Genomic DNA, 7077 nt, shown 5'->3' on the forward strand with positions numbered 1-7077 from the left:
TCCCTTGCGTTCTGATTAAACTCTGAAACTCCTGAAATCCCTCACTCAAGAGTTCTTGCTCTGCTGCCGAAAAATACCGAGCCGAGCGCGCTCCGTCGACATTTTCGCCGACCAATCAGCGGGTTGCCGATCAATGTTTCTACTATCGATGCGTAGCCCCTTTTACGACACCCAGTGATGTCACATTCCTGCGTCCAGCTGTAGTAATCGTCAACAGCAGGTGTGTTCGGGGAACCGGATTAGCGAGCTCACGGTTAGCGCGATGATTTGATCTTGGATGTGTCATTTGATCTTGGATGTAGTAAGCGACGTACGAAGAACGGGCCCCTGGGCCCTATTTCAAGAAGCCGGTTTAGAAAACTCAGAGTGAAAAACGACACTCAGGGTTGAGTAACCCCGAACTGTCCAACTCGGAATATTCGGTTTCAGAAAGGCTGATAACAATTAGTTCAATCAACGCGGAGTTGCTTTAACCCCAAGTTAAGCGCGCGCACGAGGATACATAAAGCCCTGATTAGTGGAGCACAGATTAAGCGAGTCACCATGGAGACGGAGGGAAAGAAGGCGCGGTCAATGTATTTTACAGCGCTTGAGGCCGAAATTCTGATGGCAGCATATGCCGATAACATGCCAATTTTGCGGAAAAAAAGTTACACAGCCTCCGCTGCAAAAGAAAGGGGGCATGCATGGCAAAACATAGCCGACAGAGTCAATGCGTGAGTGTTAATTTAAACATTGATCTAGGGATTTCCACCCATTTAACACGTTATTTTATCATATGTTATTTTATTTGTTATTTTATACATTTTATTTTGTGACGTGATGTGAGCGCAGGTGCAACCCAACAGGCCCCAAACGTGCCTGGCAGCAAGTAAAAATGAAATATAAAAATATAGTCCAAACAGGTAAGGTGTAATTGTAGTATGAGCCATAGTGCTTGGTCTGTTTGTCCGATGTAAATCAATTGCAGTTAGAGGCTACATTAATTTTCTTTCTGTAAGCACTTATTGAAATTATCTGAGCACATTACAAGTACATATTTGCTTACTCTGTATGCTCAAATGTGACCCCGTTATAGCCAACAGAAAAAAAGCGGAGGCCTGAAAAACACCACCACTCACAGAGGCTGAGCAGTTGGCCCTCAGCCAAAACAGTGGGCGCCCTGTGGCTGAAGGCATCTCTGCGGGGACATCCTCTGAGTCAATAACCCCGCAAGACACAAGTGCCTACATAGGGGGTAAATTCAAAATAATACATGATGTGCATACATCCTTTCTTCACAGTCACCTTTGCAGTGCTGCTCATTCATTTGATAAACTCTTCACCATAATGGATTATTTTGTAGTGAAGTTATTTTCCTACTGATTTTGCCTTCCCTCAGTCTTGGTTGTCTTTGAGAGCATAATGACAATGAAGTGTAAGGTGATTGGTATGTTTGTTAATTGCCATTTGGTCCCTTGTAAGTTATAAGTGACCTGTATAAACCTCATATTCTATCAGTTGATGGTGTACTGCATCTGGTGCAGCCTCCTGTTGAGCCAGACCAACATGCAGTTGTGAGTACTCTTAATACTCCACAGATTATATGAGTTTACAGTAGAACAGCAATGTTGTTTATTTCTTTACTACAGGAAAATAATGAAGAAACATTGACAGCTGTTACAGAGGAGGAAGCAACAGAGACACTTTATGAGGTTTACATCTTTTAATACTTTGTGTACAGGAAATACAGGCGACCAATAAAGCCAGTTGAACAAAAAATCTGTTTATTCTTCTTTCAACATGTTGAGGTGATGGGTCAAAAGAAATGATTGTGACATATGGTGTCTCTGACTGCGCTTCCATCTTGTATGTCCGTGGGAGGGTCAGGATGTTCATGGTTTGGATCACTGCTGATGTTTGGTTCAGAAGGACAGTGTTCTCCTCTAATTGTGGCAATGTTGTGAAGAATCACACATGCCACAATAATGTCACATGCCCTTTCTGGGGTGACCCTGAGTCTTTGCAGGCACTGGAACCGGGCCTTAAGCATTCCGATAGTCATTTCAATTCTGGCTCTTGTCCTGCAATTAGCCAGATTATATCGCTGCTGTGGGCCCGGTTCAGGGTCAGGGTAAGGGGTGAGCAAATAGGGTAAACATGGATACCCCCTATCACCAAGCAAGTAGCCAGTGAACTCTCCTAAGACAGAAGGATACACTTCAGTTCAAATGTCCCTGAAGCAATTGGTCTTTATATATTTTAAAGTATTCTCAACTCACCATGTCCAAATTTTGTGCTCAGTGTACATTCACGGAATATTTGTGAGTCATGGACAGAGCCTGGCCACTTGGCTTCCACATTTGTGATAATGTTGGCAGCATCACATATGATCTTCACAGTGCAGAGAACACGAATTAGCATCCATTACTATAATGAAATAATTTGTTAGTTTGAAATGCTACAGGGAACTATGTACCTGTACATTGATGCTGTGGAAAGACTTCCTGTTCACATAGTCTCCTTCATTTACTGAAGGAGCAATGATTGGAATGTGAGTGCCATCTATACACGCCTGGGAACCCTGAAAATAAATGTAAAATTTAAGTAGTAGTCCAAGTATCACCACATCATACATTACGTTTTGGTCACCCTGATACCTGCAATTTTGTGGAATCCCTCTTTGATAAATCTTGTGGGTCTGTGACCGGGGAACACCACAAACGAGTACAGGAGACGTTTCAGTGCAACTGTAACATTCCTGACTGCCCGACAGACGGTAGCCTTGGAAGCGTGCTCAGCGTCATCAATATTATACAGAAAGCTCCCGTTTGCAAAAAACCGAAGTGCAATACAAATAATATGTAATGAAGTGAGAGCATGTCCGCGATGTGTCACATGCGTAATATATGGCCTGAGGATGTTATTAAAATAAATTATAGATTGTGCTGAAAAACGGTAATGTTCGCACAGAAAATCATCAGGAAATGATAAGATGTCCAAACGCGCTCTGATCACTCTCTCCCGGTGGAGAGCTTCAGGCCCAGAGGCTAGAGGCCTGAGGGCACCCCAACCCCTGGAAGGGGCCCAGCCGGGCCACAGGCGCCAGGTCCCGCCAATCGGCCACCAGGAGTGAGCTGGTACATACATGAGCACCCAGCCCCAGTCGACAAGGACCATCAACACACCAACGTCTGAGGGCATCAGCCACCGGCAGGGAGTGTGGTAGATAGATATAGTTTTATTTCAAACATGCCAATATAATTGAAATAACAAAAGAAAAAAAGAGAACAAAAAAAACAAAACTTAAAAATCAAGTTTTCATGTATATATCTTTGTCTACAGAATGCGTGTGCTCAAAAAGGAGGTGAGGGGAGATAGGCCTCCGTACTTTGGAGGGCCTGAGATGTACCCAGAGAGGTTGAGTCTAAGACCCAACCTGACATATAGACACAGACGAACAGGCGCACGTGGACACAAACGTGGATCCCCACCCCATATACACAACCAAATACTCGGCACTCACCCAACGTGTAGACAGACACAAATAGACACTGCACAGACAGTCACACTCCCCAAACATACTCCATATCCCAGGTCTAGGTACCCCCGCCCCCAGAGGGGCAAGCCGCGCCTAGACCCAGGAGATGTAACCCTTCTTCTTGGGGTGGTTGCAGCTAATAGCTAACGAATGTCAGTCTAACTAGTGAAAGAAACAGATAACTCAGAGGAAAGTAAAAATGTGTTTAATGGGATCACTTTTGTGCTGCCCTTAACTGCAAAAATGAGTTTTATGTTAAGAAACTAAAGATATACTGTCCACTTTCACTGTCTGTCTCTTTAGCAGTAGTGGCTCTATGTTGTTTGCCTATCTGCACTTAAATGGGAAAATGTTTGGGTTTGTAAAGCACTTCATGAATGAGGACTGTGTGACCCTGTTTGAGTCAGGTGACAGGTTGATCTGGAGTCAGAAACTCTGATCCAGCTGCACGGAGTGGCACTGACGTGATCAGCACTATTTTATTCATTAAAATCCAAACAGTTTACTACTTACACAACTACACCACAAACATAGCTGAGGCTCTTCCTGAACCACGACTGGGAATCGCATCAGCAGAGTGTCTGCAGCAAATAGATCAAAATGTGCTTTGGACAAAAGAAAAGAAAAGTGGAGGCTCTGAGGAAGACATGGCACAGTTTTTGGAGACCTTCTTTTTCCCCCTCACATCATCTCACTGACTGGAATACTTCATATTAAACGTGAGGAAAAGCAAAGCCCAAATGTAATTGAGGTAACTGTAACATGGAGATTTTTTTTTTCCTGCGGACACGTTGATGGATGTTAAGATTTCAAATAGTCTTTGGTAAAAAAACTGTTTTTGGTGTGATACACGTGTACTAACCTGTTATGTAGTAAACTGTTTGGTTGTGTTGGTAAAAAGAACACTTTATTCCATAGAAGAGTGCTGATTGCATCATGTGAACAGCTGCTTTGTTAGCTGATTGAACTGCTCGGCACATCGGCTTGGTGACGACAAGCTGGAGTCTAGCTTGTTGGTCCGGTGCATCAAACAGGCTGAAAAAAGGCACAAATATTGGAGAATACCAAGATAAAAACCTTTGCTAACCCCTAAGAACACAAAGGTTTGTTATTGTTAAATAAAAAACATATTTAGTTTCCAGACTAAACCTGTTTTTAACAACAGGTTAACAGTAAGAAGTTAACTTGTCAACAAGCTTGGAAAAAGCAAGGTGGGATTAAATACTTTATTTTGATCCTCCTTTAGAGTTATTAGATCCACAACTATATGACCTGTTTTCACATCATAATGGCAGAATTGCTTTTCCCACAGATAAACAGACATCAGGCATAAATAATGTTCAATTAGACATCAGCTGGCAGTCTGTATGTAACAATACCTTTTCATGCACCACAAAAAATCAACAAAATTTACTTCTAGGTCTTGGACACAAAACAAATCCCACTTATAAACTGTAATGAGCTTTAGTAACATTAATACTTGTTTATTCTGTCCCAGCAAAATCGAAAGCTGCCTCTGGCTTTGGACCGGGTCCTGAAGGAGACCTGCCCAGCATCCTTAGCAGCCCCCCTCTGTACTTCAAGATTACTTATCCTGAATGACCATACCAAACGCCTCCAAAGGTTTAACTTAATAACTTTATTGATCTTTAAATAAACAAATAGATGAAACAGGGTCACTAGGTTGACTTGCCTTGTAAGTGTAAACCTCTACACCAGGGGTCGGCAACCTTTCTGTTGGCGAGTGCCATCTAAAATTTCCTCAGAAGTCAGTGTGCCATATGATTGCATTAGCAATAAATTTAAAAACACTATATATTAACAGTTACACAATATATAGAACCACTTTATAGAATCATATTTGTTCGCAGATGTTGGCAGCTATCAGCGAATAGTTATCAGCTATTTTGAAACCAAAAAAATACTTTTTATCCAGAACAGCAAATGAACTGTACAACAGAAAATGCAAATGCTATTTATGGTCTCCTCAAAACAATAAGAAAAATAAACTGAGCCAATATGGCATGTTTGTTAATACACATGTTAATCTGATCTCTGGTCCAGAATTCAGACGGCTACCTGAGGACACTCTTCATGTGAGTAAAAACCTGCTCACACAGACATGTAGAGCCAAGTACTGTCAATAAGGCCTCTGCAATGTTCTGAAGACAGTTAAACTTGTCAGGTAGTGATGTCCAGCAGGTGAAAATGCAGCTCCATGAACACGCACAGCTGTGGATTCCAGCTGCTTCGATGTTGCATTAACTGGTATGAACTCAGCCAGTTAATGTGAGACAAATCCAGCTGCTCATTAAAGCTTTCTGGTTTGATCAGAAAATAAACATTGGTCCATACGCCTGAAAGTCCTGAAAACACATTGTGAATTCTGTCTCGAGTCTACGGATGTATCCGTGTATTTCCACGGTGCTGATTGCTGTGCTGAGCGGAAAGCTCCTGAAGCATTTGAAGAGTCGGAAAGCTAACAACGTCCCTCTCACCAGTAGGTTAAATTATTTTTAGCCAATTACAAGTTGAATCTGGTAGTTGGGGTTGTTAGCTAAGATACCGTCATTAAGAAACTGCACAACTAATGTGTCTATGCGAGCTGATTTGCAATGTGCACTGCTGGTGTGGCCATGTTTATTTATTTATTTTTTAATGCACCTTCTCAGATTAATTCACTGCGTGTCGTGCCCAGGGCTGGACTGGGACAAAAAAATCTGCATTTTGACTGGAGACCGGCCCACCAGGTATTAAAGCCATAAAGCCTTTGAATGAAAACAAATGCTGTTGTGACAGTGATGTACAGTCTTGTTGGTATATGTATGATTTCTATACATTTTACATCAGATAAAAACTTTGGTTGTAAGCTTCAGATAATTATTTAATAACAGCCAGACATTTTAAATGAGAATAAGGAAGAAAAGTATATCTTTGTGCCCCCCTTTCCCTGTTAATGCCCTACCTGGCCCCCTGGCAAAACTTTGCTAGACCCGCCCCTACACAGTTACTCGCTGTCAGCTACGTAGAAAAAGGATCCTGGTGTTATTTGTCTGCCAGAAACAGTTCATAACTTCCCCTCAACTCATTCATGTCACCTAAAAGGTAAGCCTGTTTCTCCATCACCTGTTCAGCTCTGATGATTCAGTAAGGACATCTCCTGGTTTCATCTTCATGTTTCCCTCTCACCACATATCCAAACCGACATCATGACCAGCAGTTTTACAGCTGTGGCTCCAGCAAACATCAGCTGATACTAGAAATTAATATTAAAGCAATTCTAACAACAGCTGATCAAGCTTAAACGTGCTGCTGTTGTTTAGCGCAACATCTGCTGGTTTCCGCTTTCTGGCGCAAAGTGGGCGATAAACAAACAAGAGAGAACAGCCGATCAGCTGATCATTGATCAGTTTCATGATTGAAGTAGGAACAGGAGAGAGAGGGGAGAGAATGAGAGAAGAAGAGGCAGCTGTGCAGCGTAACTGTGATTTGCACAGAAGTCCAATAACAAAACACCACTCGGGTTCAGATCGGAGGGCCGTGACTGGGAGGAACGG

General features: G+C 42.4%; 1 long non-coding RNA gene across 1 annotated transcript; it reads right to left on the minus strand.

The window, feature by feature from the left end:
* Positions 1 to 1586: 1586 nt before the first annotated feature.
* On the minus strand, positions 1587 to 4008 carry LOC145430788 (uncharacterized). Its single transcript, XR_013911139.1, has 2 exons — positions 2459 to 4008; positions 1587 to 2373 (listed from the first exon to the last, which is right to left on the minus strand). It is a non-coding gene; the product is annotated as an uncharacterized LOC145430788 (long non-coding RNA).
* Between the last annotated feature and the right edge of the window lie 3069 nt (positions 4009 to 7077).

This window comes from Astatotilapia calliptera, chromosome 2 (assembly GCF_964374335.1).
Source record: "Astatotilapia calliptera chromosome 2, fAstCal68.1, whole genome shotgun sequence".
Taxonomy (NCBI): domain Eukaryota; kingdom Metazoa; phylum Chordata; class Actinopteri; order Cichliformes; family Cichlidae; genus Astatotilapia; species Astatotilapia calliptera.